We start from the raw sequence: 12,866 nt of genomic DNA, 5'->3' as shown, positions 1-12,866 counted from the left end.
CATCCATGAAAACAGAATTTATGACATTTAACGGAGTTAGAAGTTAGCAGGAAGTTAGCTCGCTAACTTCCATCTAAATACAATATAGCATGTCCTGACTGCAGGGGTTTAGAAACAAATTCAAACGTACAGCTCTGTTATCACTTCCAACATAAATGAAGACAGAAAACTAAACAGCAGTGACGTTTGTAGGGTTACTGAAGTTTGGCTAGTTGGTATATAATGATGTGCTACGTGACCGCTAGCGACACAGCTATGTTAGCATAATATAAACAAGCTAGCTTTTTTTCCACTCGATAAAAGTTAACGTGAGTGTTCTCGGTGGTCAGGAACAAATGTAATCGCATGGCAGGATGCTGTAAACGGACCAAACTTCAGCCAGGAGAACAAGTGAGATAATCCATCCACAATACGAGGTTAGTTATTCATATACTGCTGCATGGGCTGTGCTGTAGTTACATCGTAAGGTTTTAAAAACTGAGCTTAAATAAATGATTAGCGGTAATAAAAGCCGAGGGAGGTCAACGGTGATCACTGACTGTTTTTAGGAGCTTTTTGAGATTAAATAGAAGAAAATACAAAGCATTAAACATGTTAACAACACAAAAGCCATATTAAACGCAGACTACTTTAGGCCCGGAAGTAGGATTCGTCGCGTCATCACTGAACAACCGGATAGGTCTCGGCTGCTGGGGTCTGAGCGTTTCGTCTTCACTATGTGTTTATACACCACTCTGCATTTAATCATTAGTCATTATTCATCTCTGGCTCTCTTCCACAGTGTGTCTTTGTCCTGTCTTCCTCCCATCACCCCCGACCACTCACAGCAGATAAGCCTGGTTGTGCTGCAGGTTACTTTGTGCTGGAAGGAAGTTTTTCCTTCCCACTGTGATCAAAGCTACTCTGTGGACTGATGAGACAAAAGTTGAAGTTTTTGGAAGGTGTGTGTCCCATCACATCTGGTATCAAAGTAACACAGCATTTCTGAAACGTAACATCATACAAATAGTAAAATATAGTGGTTGTGGTGTGATGGTCTGGGTCTGTCTTCCTGCCTCAGGACCTGTAAGACTTGCTGTGGTAAATGAAACCATGAATTTCTGCTATCTACCAAAAAATCCTGACGGAGAAAGTCTGGCCAAATGTTTGTAACCTCAAGCTGAAGCGCGCTTGGGTTCTGTAGAAGCACAATGATCGAAAACACGGCAGCAAGTCCACCTATGACCTTAAGTCCTGACCTGAATCCGATTGAGATGCTGTGGCATGACTTTAAAAGAGCTGTTGGTGCTCAAAAACCCTTCAATGTGGCGGAATTACAACAATTCTGCAAAGATAAGTGGGCCAGAATTCGTCCACAGTGCTGTAAAGGACTCATTGCCAGGTATCGCAAACGCTTCTGTGCAGTTGTTGCCACCAAGAAAACTTCATTTAGAAACAGCATTTTGTGTTAGTTAGTTAGTTGTAGTTAGTTGTGCTATCTTTGTCTAATATTTAAATTTGCTTGATGATCTGAAACATTTAAGTGTGAGAAGCATACAAAAAAATAGGAAATCAGGAAGGAGAAAACACCTTTTCACACCACTGTAAAAAAAAACTGAAGTGATTCTGAACTGTACCAATTTCCTAAATGTTGCAAATATATTTGTTTTTGAGTTTTAAAGATAAAATTTTTGAAAGTTTGACCTTCCCTGACATTAAAGAAGTGATCAGAGGCCCAAAGGACCATGATATTTAGAATCCCCATATATAATTTACTTTATGCATATATGTTGTCAATACAAACAATGGCAGTAAGAAACACAGCTTTAAATTGTTTTATATAGCATTATTATCACATTGACATTCAGAGCAACCTGCTGATCTTGAGAGGCCAGCAGTCAAATGTGGCACGATACAAAACAAAACACCAAAGTTATAAGGCTTTTTGTCAATTTTTGACAAATAAAACATTAAGTTGGCCTTGAAGTCCTTGATGTATTCAAGCTAAATTTTTAACTCTACACCGCTATAAAAAATTTACTGTAAATTTTCAGAGCTATTGTGTTTGCAAACAGAATGACATGCACAAACACAAATGCCACCAAAAACATAACCTCCTGGTGGAGGTAATAATAGACCTCAAATAACTATTACAAATGTCTGATCAGACTGAAACTGAACATTTACTTTCTTAATGTCAAATATAAGATAATTACAAAATGTAACTAATGTAATCTTGCCATGATGAGTCCCAGATCACTTGAACTTTGATCCACACTTATTAAGTTATATCACTTTTTGTTCTATAAAAAAATTATCATCATAAATGTTTAATCTATATGGCTCAAATCAAAAGGTGACACCTTTACCCATCAATAAAATTCAGTTTATTGAACACGGTTGACAAAAGTGACTGAGAGATTCAAAACGACCTTGAGATTATGTTCTACTTCACTATTGCTTAATTACATCCACTATATCCACAAAAACATGGAACATATCACGAAATAATTAAGTAGATCAGGAAACAGACTGTTGCAGCTGGTGTAATGACATTTCTGACATTGTATTGTATTGCTTTTTTCAATAATGCCTTGCATCAGAACACAGTAGCACAGTGCTGTGTTTCATAACTTACTGTTTAAAACGTAATAAAAATTCTTTTTACACTGATAAGATGATAAGATGTACAGTAGTTAATTTTAAATGTTACCAGGCTTTTAACGTTCAAGTCAGTTACAACTCAAAATGTACACATAGTGCAATAACCAGCTTGGATTTTATACTATTTACACAACACAGCTTCCTCATTTTAACCTTTTGTTGTCATAAACACTCAGCCTTCAAAGAAAAAAGCAAACCTACAAAACACATTGTAAAGGATTGCAGTAGTGTGACTATAGCCATATATAGCTATAGTTATGAAACTCATGTCTGACTGATTGTAAACAAGAGTACAGTAAAAAAGGTTATGCTTGGTAAGGTTCATTCACTTCCCTGACTAAGATAAAAAATAAAAAAAACAACCTTATTACATGAAAAATGACATTGCTATGTTTTACAACTATGTATGGCAGAAAGACGAGGCCGCGTTTCTTGGGCCTCAGCTGAAAACCATCCTAAAAGGCAATGGTGGACCCCTTTGATTGACCTCATCCCATTCCTCCTGGTTTTAAACAGTACTTGCTGCTCTCACATGGTTAAGTTCTGCCTTCAAGTCTCTGGAACAGCCTTCATAAATCTAAATGACCAGACTCTGAGATTATGGAGTGAAGCAAGTTAGAGCCACGGGCTTGTTCTATCTGTGCACTGACTTTAAACACTTGTTTTCATTTATTTTTTTGGACTGAGCAGCTAGATGAGTTGAAGATTGCTGAACTGAAACCTCTTAATACACACAGCACTATCTGCTGCTGTTACAACCAACAGTTTCCTGAGCAAGAAATCCCATATTTGAGCACACACTAATAAAAAAACGCAGCAAAAGATAGCAGAAGACAACTAGTGATGATTTCTGAATGGTGTATACTTATATTTTACTATAATCCAAAATAAAGCATGTAGAAAACTTCATATTTACAAATAATGCATTTTCAATCAACTTTCCTCCTGAATTGAGCAAATGCATATCGCAAAAAACAAAAAACAAAAAAAAAAAGTACATAGTCTACTCAGAATAGGACGCAACTAAAAAAGGTGACCTTCAGGCCTTTTTTCCCCATACACTGTTAAAACTATTCTAGTTTTAAATGAGAAAATAATTTTGTTAACCCTCTCACGCATGGTGGTCACTACAGTGGACAGCTGTTCAAAGGTTATTTTCTTGTATTTGTGTCAGTGTTGATGGTATACTTGCACATACACCACTAAATTGGACACTGATGTGTGACGCCATACCGTGCCACCCACAGGTCGTTTAATGTTACTATAGATGTATGACGTGTTTCATTGTAATTATTGTTATTTAACCCTGTCATGCATGAATTATGACAACCTCAATAAGCATTTTAATTCATCTTTTCATGCCTAAAGATGAATAAAAATACTTAAGAAAAAATCCTGATTGAGGCTGTCATAATTTATGCATGACAGGGTTAAATACATGCATGTTTTGCCTCTAACTATATTTTAACCTGAATTAACCGACTTTTGCAGGGCAGCACGTCTCAAAATCGTGGGTAAATTCAGTAGGTGTTGAAAATGAAAAATGTGCACATATTTAATCAAATTATTTTCATAGATATAATTTGAGTACCTCCTGGAAATTCTTCAATTTTATACTATGCGGGTTATTTACTGAGATTTTTGTGGTACAGCTTGTGAAATTTGCTCAATCTAGACAGAAGGGTAAATGAAAATAGCATTTTCTTCATTTTTGTGACTAAGAATTTATTCTTAAAACTATTCTGTCTTTTATTTTAGCGTCATTGTGAAATATATCTATATACTATTCAGAAATTGTCACTTGTTATTTCTTTTAGAATGTGAAGTGTTTTGTTAATGTTTGTTAAAAAATTAGACTTTAAAGAAATTGACAGGAATTGTCCCACTTTACAGATCGCTATTCATTTTAAGGATAGTGAAAATATCAAGATTTTATCTTTAATAGTCATGTTCAAATGTTGCCTCAGATTTCAATGTGCAAGAAAAATGTTATTAAAGTGGCTTGACTAGTCTTTTCCAAAAAAAAAAACAGATATCTTAAAATGTATTTAGTTTATGAAGCTAAGATTAACAGCAATATACATTCAAACTCTGGACCACAAAATTAGAGGTCACAGAATATATAAAATGACCCAGGTCTTTTATGTGTGTGTGTGTTAGTGTGTGTGGTGTGTGTGCATGTGAGGGAGAGATTCCATTTCATAAGGAAAAAAAACAACAGACACTACATAATGTCAAAAGGTCTTAAGTAGTTCCGTGTCTTAAGTGGTACTAAACTGTATTAAGTAGTAGGATGCATGGAGTGTGGATGCATTGACCCCCACCTACTAAATACCCAAAGGGTCCTCGGGCTTTTCCAAGGCTAGTCTGGGAAATCTACTTTGAAGTAACAACTCTATTGGATTTTTTTCAGCACTGTACACGTTACCAGGGTGGTCAGGTGTCCCTACAATGTGACAAAGACAGGTATAGGTGTGTATGTATGATTTTTTTTTTTAACATAGACACTAATAAACATAGATACTACTCAATTTATTAGCGTAGTCATTTATTATCACCAGAATTGTATTGGGTGCTACACTGCCAAGGTTTCTTTTTATGTTCTTTGGTTGTCTTATCCACATTTATTACATGTTCAGAAATTATCACCCTGCTTTCCAAGATTATATCTTTGATTAGTGTTGAACATGTGTCCCAAGGTCATGATAAGGACTACAAGTTATTGCAACAGGAGAAAGGAGAATGAATTTTGTCTTCTATCAAATAGAGAAAACGGAAACTACTAAGGTATTTGTAAATGTGCAACAGAAGAAGAAGAAATCTTTATCATCATTATGTGTGTGCAGATGTGCAGGAAAAATATGTGCAGAAAATGACAGATAGAATTTAGATGGACTTCACAGCTCTGGGGAGGAAGCTGTCTCTCAATCTGGTGGTGCATGTTTGTATGTTCCTATACCGCTTTCCAGTGTGTTTTTGTGCTCCAAAACACACTGTAGGACAGTCAACACCACACAACAAAAATTAACAGTATTAAGCTGAACAGTCATTCATTTTAAGTGAAATTAGTCTTCAAAGTTTAATGATTTCCAACAGTTAGTGAAGTATAATGGTCCAAGGTCTTTCTATGGAAATTGGTTAATAGTTTACGTAGTTTAAGCCCCATATACACACATACACACATATACACACATCTATGAGATATCTATCTATCTATCTATATATGAGATATATATATATAGAAATCCTCAGTCTACAAAGACAGAAATACATACAGTGGTGAGTTATGAAACTTTTGACGAAAGGAGTTTAGATAAGAGTATGATAATATATTAAACCTCAGTGGGGCCCATTCAAAATGATCTCACCATATTTTGTAAAGATGTATGACAGAAAAGTGATAACCATGTTCCCTGACAAGAAAACAAGTTACTTCAGTGGAAACCCATCATATACCTCTCATACCTGATGGTTTTAAACAATACTTCTAATAATAATAATAATAATAATACATTTTATATATAAGCGCCTTTAAAGACCCTCAAGGTCACCTTTCATTAGTACAAAACATTAAAAAAAACATAAGGTAAAATAAAAATAAAAAGCAAGTATAAAAGCTAAACAACGTAAAAATTGACTAAGATGGAATAATGATGAAGGGTGTGCAATTCTGAATAACAATAATAATAATAATCATCATCCAGGTAAGGACAAAAATTGGCCTAATTTCACTCCAACATTTTTTAATTCAGCAATTTCCTAAGTATAAGAGCTTGCTGCATATTTTCAGGGCTGAAAAACACATTAAAATGTAATTTAGAAATGCACACACACACGTAGCCTTCTGGATGAATTCTTATAGTCCCAAAGTTTATAACAGCCTACCATAAAAATTATCTTTGTTCCGCTGATGACAGCGGCAGAGAACAGGACTCTGGACGAACTGCTGTACATGGATGACGCCAGCCACACTCTGCACACTGTCGTCAATGCACAGACAAGCCTGATCAATGATGGGCTGCTCCTCCTCAGGAGCAGATCCAACAGGCCTAAAAACCTAAACTGTACAACTCAGCACTCGGGCTGAGTGGGAGGAGGAGGAGAGGAGTGGAAGATGTCGACCCAGTGAAATGACCAAACTAAACAAACACACTGCCAATGTATTACACTTTACACTTTAATTCCTGGATTTCCTTTATTATCTTTCTAAATTCTGCTGCTGATTTTTTATTCTTAATATTATGATAATTATTTGGTAGCACTTTCTCTTATAGCTCGGTAATAAAGGGGTAATAGTAGGGTTGCAAGTGGGGGACAAAGAAGAAGAAGATCGAAGTGAGCGGGCAGAAGAGATAGTGCTTAACAGGTCAGAAAGGTAAGGAGGTGCAAGGTTATGAATGGCCTTGAAGGTGAGCAGAAGTTTGTATATTATCCGGAATTTCACTGGGAGCCAGTGAAGTTCCTGAAGAACAGGGGTGATGTGCTGGTAGGAGGGGGTTCTGGTGATAGTGCGAGCAGCAGAGTTCTGAACCAGTTGAAGCTTATGGAGGGATTTTTGGGGGAGACCCTGCAAGAGAGAACTGCAGTAGTCAATACGAGAGGTAACGAGACTGTGGACAAGAATGGACGTAGACTGGGTGGAAAGAGAAGGACGTAATCTGTTTATGTTGCGTAGATGGAAATAGGCAGATAGTGAGATTATTGATGTGAGATTTTTAGGAAAGTGAACTGTCTAGGATAACACCTAGACTCCTCTTAACCTGAGGAGAAGGGAAAACTGTGGAGTTATGGATAGTGAGTGAGAAATGGTTCGCCTTCAAAAGGTTGGATTTGGTGCCAATAAGGAGGATTTCAGTTCTATCCTCACTGAGCTTTAGAAAATTAGAGATAAACCAGGATTTTAATTCAGACAGACATTCTGTAAGGGAAGAAGGTGGGAGGGAGGAATCAGGCCTGCAGGAGAGATATATCTGGGTGTTATCAGCAAAATGGTGAAAGGGAAGATCAAATGTGCGGAAAATGGTAACAAGAGGGAGGATGTACATTATGAAGAGAAGAGGGCCTAAGACTGAACCTTGGGGTACAACAGAAGTGACCGGGCATAGAGGACAGCGGAATGATTTCAGTTGAATAAACTGGGAGCGGTCAAGGAGATATGATTGAAACCAGGCTAGGGGTGTGTCAGAGATGCCAAGAGAGGAAAGTCTGCTTAGAAGGACAGCGTGAGAGATGGTGTCGAAGGCTGAGCTCAGATCCAAAACGACGAGAATGTTGAGAAGACCAGAGTCAGCTCCGATTAGAAGATCATTAGTGACGGAGGCGACCGTCATTCTGGGGGTTGGGAAGCTCATCTTGTAACCGGAAGGTTGCCAGTTCGATCCCCAGCTCTGTTTGTCTTGGTCGTTGTGTTCTTGGGCAAGACACTTCACCTACCACCTACTGGTGATGGCCAGAGGGGCCGATGGCGCGATATGGCAGCCTCGCTTCTGTCAGTCTGCCCCAGGGCAGCTGTGGCTACAACTGTAGTTTGCCTCCACCAGTGTGTGAGAGTGAGAGTGAATGAATAGTGGAATTGTAAAAAAGCGATTTGAGGGTCTCGAAAAGCGCTATATAAATGCAATCCATTATAATTATTATTATTATTAAGTAAAGCAGTTTCTGTACTGTGACATGAGCGAAAACCAGAATGAAATCTCTCATAGATATTATTATTAACCAGGTGTGAATGAAGTTGAGCTGCAACTACTTTTTCGAGTATTTTAGAGATGAAGGGTAGATTAGAAATTGGAAGGAGGTTGTTAAAGTTGTTAGGATCTAAGGAAGGTCTTTTCAGTATAGGAGTGACTGAAGCAATCTTGAATAAGGAGGGAACGATACCAGTGGTGAGTGAAGAGTGAATGATAGCAGAGATGAGTGGGAGTAAGGAAGAGAGGCAGGATTTCACAAGCCCTGTAGGCATAGGGTCAAGATGACATGTGGCAGGATTTGATATACATATGAACTCAGAAATATCAGATAAATTAGGAAGATGAAAGGTGGCAAGGGGTTCAAAATGGAGAAAAGGTTCTGGAGAGGGGGTAGACACAACATTCGAACTGAGCTCCTGGTGGATGTTATTGATTTTTGTAGTCCCGAACAGCATCAAGGAGTTACAGGTTTCAGAAGAATAGAAGTGGTAAATCGTTCGGGGGTTGAATTGGTTTGTTGAGAACCGATTACAAAATCCTTGCGTTACCCTCATAATTGATAATAGCTGAGTAGATAATACCTGAGTATTTTGATATATTGCTTACAGACAAAACTTTTATCACAATTATATTCTTGTAAAAGTGAGTCTTACAAGAATATGATTCTGATAACAGTTTTGTCTGTAAGCAAAATGCATGTAATTTTACTTCTACACATGAATAAACTACAATGACTGAAATAAAATGGTTAAATATTTCCGTGGCCTTTTTCCTTTTTCAGTGGCAAAGATACAAAGGAACAGAATCCCATCCTCTCAAAAAGAAGCACTCAGTGAATGTGTCAAGACAGCTCACTCTCTAGGGAGTAAAGAGTACTTTTAAATGAATGGTAAAATCAGATAAGGATAGCATGACAGATGTTTATTTTGATTACACCAACATTATGTAGCAGAAGGTCATGGATAATAGTTATTGATTTGCAAATAACTTGCCATGAATACATTTAGTATTTTATATACAGTCCTGATCAAAACCACTTGAAAAAAGGCAAAAAAAAACATATTTCACATGGCTGGATCTTAACAAGGTTCCCAGTAGAGCTTCAACATGCAACAAGAAGAAATGGGAGTGAGATAAAACATTTTTTTGAGCATGCAATTTATTGAAAACAATGCTTAAACTGAAACAGGCTGTTCTACAGCTGATCAAAAGTTTAAGGCCACATACCTTTAAAAGGCCAAACCTTGGCAAAAATGTGGATTCATTGTAATTATCTGTCATGTAGTCACACTGTCATAACGTTCTGATGGCAAAAAACTTTCCCTTTTAGAACATGGTCAGGTTGTTGAACTGCATAAGCAGGGTCTCTCACACCGCGCCATCGCTGCTGAGGTGGGACGCAGTAAGACAGTCATTCGGAATTTCTTAAATGAGCCTGAGGGTTATGGATCAAAAAAGCCAAGTGGAAGACCCAATAAAATTTAACTGTCTTGAACTGTTGTCCATTTTTGTAAACTTCCCTTGCCATCAAAGATTCTCTGATTGTATTGTAGTTTTTAAGGGCAAACTATTTAATTTAAGGAGCACCAAACATGGGACATTGAAAGGTGGAAGAAAGTTTTATTCTCTGATGAGAAAAAATTTAACCTTGATGGTCCTGATGGTTTCCAACGTTACTGGCATGACAAGCAGATCCCACGTGAGATGTTTTCTACTCGCCACAGTGAAGGGGGCACCATAATGGTCTGGGGTGCAGGGGCATCAAACGGCCACTGGCTATGTCCAGATGTTGCAGAGAGCATCTCTCAATACTGAGGGCCCTCGTCTGTGTGATAACGAATGGGTTTTTCAACAGGACTACAGTACACAATGCCCGCAGGACAAGCGACTTCTTCCAGGAGAATAACATCACACTTTTGGACCATCCTCCATGTTATCCTGATCTAAATCCAATTGAGAACCTTTGGGGATGGATGGCAAGGGAAGTTTACAAAAATGGACAACAGTTCCAGACAGTAGATGCCCTTCTTGCGGTCGTCTTCACCACTTGGGAAAATGCTTCCACTCACATCATGGAAATGCATCAACCATGCCCCAATGAATTTTTGAAGTGACCAACAATAACGGTGGAGCTACTCATCAGTGAGTTCTTATTTGGCTCTTTGATTTCTGTTTTGGGGAGGTTTATGGGGGTTTTTGGAGGTGCGGTCCTAAACTTTTGATCATCTGTAAAACAGCCTGTTTCAGTTTAAGTGTTGTTTTCAATAAATTGCCGGCTCAAAAAAATGTTTTATCTCACTCCCAGCTCTACTTGGAACCTTGTTAATATCCAACTGTGCGACATATGATTTTTTTGCCTGTTTTCAAGTGGTCTTAAACTCCAAATGGCAATTTCATTGTGTGAAAAAGTGATTGCTCACCTTAGTTTTGCCAGAAAATATCTTGATGAAATACTTTTGGGAAAAAAGTTGAGCTTTTTGGAATGTGTGTGTTGTGATGGATACTATGTGTTTCACCCCATCTAACCTCTGTGTACTATTGATATGTAATTGCAACTTTTTTGTACAAAGAAAGAGTGTAAGAACACAGGAAAACAGCTGACAGTACGCTTTGCTCAAGGCCATGGCACATTTCATTATCAGTCTGGTGCCTACATGATGGTGAGAATTTCACTCTCAACCGCTGAAAAGACAAAGATTGTATCCACATGATGGCTATAAAGGACCACGTGAACCAATACAGCGCTGTATTGATCCATTTGCAAAGGTTTTAACTTTCTTTCAATAAATCTCATAAAATCAGTTTGGTTTCAGTACTCAAGTTATTTCTCACAACAACTCTGGTGACGAGGATAGGATTTCTCCAGTCTGCTTTCATGTTAATTCAGGAAAACCTCCAGGTAGACTTGATGAGTCTGAAAGAGCGCTTACCTCCGAGCAAATCATTGAGGAGACAAGTGCATGACAACTGAGAGCAGAGGGGGTCACTGCTGAAATCTCAGTTGAAAAGTATCCAGAGTGGAGAGTGGCTGAGAGCAACTTGAATTTCTGATTGTATTGTAGGTTTTTAAGGGCAAATTATTTGAATTAAGAAATCTAAAATTACTCTGTGTTTGGTAAGAGGGTCTGCCATTCAGAGAAAAGTAGGTAAACACTGCTGGTTTGAGCTGATCGCCACAAGCAGATGTAGGTTAACGGCATTGTGGGTTACATAGGTGGCGACTTACTGGGGCTGAATTCACAATAGACATTGGTTGTCACTAAATCTAGAGATTGCATCTCTGAGATCAAAAGTGAACAACGCCAATAACTAATATGGGGAATTAAAAATCCAAAACAGAAAAGCTGACTCAAATTAATTATGACCTAAAAAAGTCCAAATGTTAAATTTATGAAAAACAAACATGGTGAAATACAGGACAAAGCAATCTCAAGGCAGGAATGAAAAAATACATTAATGAAATGTCTCAGTGTGTCAGTAGCAGGGAAACCTGGACCTGGATCAGCCTCCTCCACGAGCACATAGGCTGGAGTGAAATGACAGACCAACACCACCAGCATCATCAGAACTACTTCCAGGTTGTTTGGGCTAAATATTCCACAGCTTCTCCATCCACCTCTGATCCTGAAAAACAAGCTTCAGCAACAATCGAGCTTCCTCGGTGACAAGGTGCACTTCCAGAGCAACTGCACTGACATCGGGAGTCAGCAGCAGGTGGCCAGACAATAGCATTGCCCTCAACTTTAAAGGGGAGACCAGCAAGCTGGGAAGTTTACCTGCAATATCACTGTGTGAATGGACTTGGAAAGACTGTCTGAGTTTGAGACTTGCTACACATGCAGTTAAATGGCAATGGAAGAGACTGAGAAAACAAGACAAAGCTGAAGAAAAACTGCCAATAGGGCTGCTGATAATGTACAAGTCACAACAACGCAGGATGTAGGAGAGGCAGACAGCAGCAGAGAAGTGGAGGGAGTAAAGAACTGTCACTGTCCTGGTGTCTGTCACCCAGTTTTTTGTGTTGTTTATTATTAAAAATCTTTTTTGTCTTATTTTGAATCTTTAGTCTATGATTTCAGTGATTTTAGAGTTCTTAGTCTTTTGGTTTCTGTTTGTGTTTGCTCTGTCTTCTCTGTCCACAGTTTCCCCCTGTCAAGCCCGCATCTCTGTGTTATGGTTCCTGTTTTACTTTGACAATCTGTGTCCTACATCAATGTGTTCTGTTTCGCTTCCTCCCTGTATCATCATGTCTCATTAGGTTTAGCTGCGTCTCCCTCCTGTTGTGCATTTCCCTCATTACCTTGTGTGTGTGTATATAGTGTTTGCTTTCCTCTGAGCCTTGTCGGATCATCTCTTTCAGTATTCAGTATGTTTTTCAGTTATAGTGGGTATTTGTGTGACTTTTCCAATCATTTTACAAATGATAAACATTCACATCACTCTCCAAAGATCGCTAACACCTTGCAACAGTGAAATTCACAAATCACTGCATAGATGGAAAAGCACCCATCTGTCACTCTGCTGCAAAATCCAGGT

This window comes from Oreochromis aureus, linkage group 16 (genome assembly GCF_013358895.1).
Source record: "Oreochromis aureus strain Israel breed Guangdong linkage group 16, ZZ_aureus, whole genome shotgun sequence".
Lineage (NCBI taxonomy): Eukaryota > Metazoa > Chordata > Actinopteri > Cichliformes > Cichlidae > Oreochromis > Oreochromis aureus.
This window is presented reverse-complemented; position numbering follows the sequence as displayed.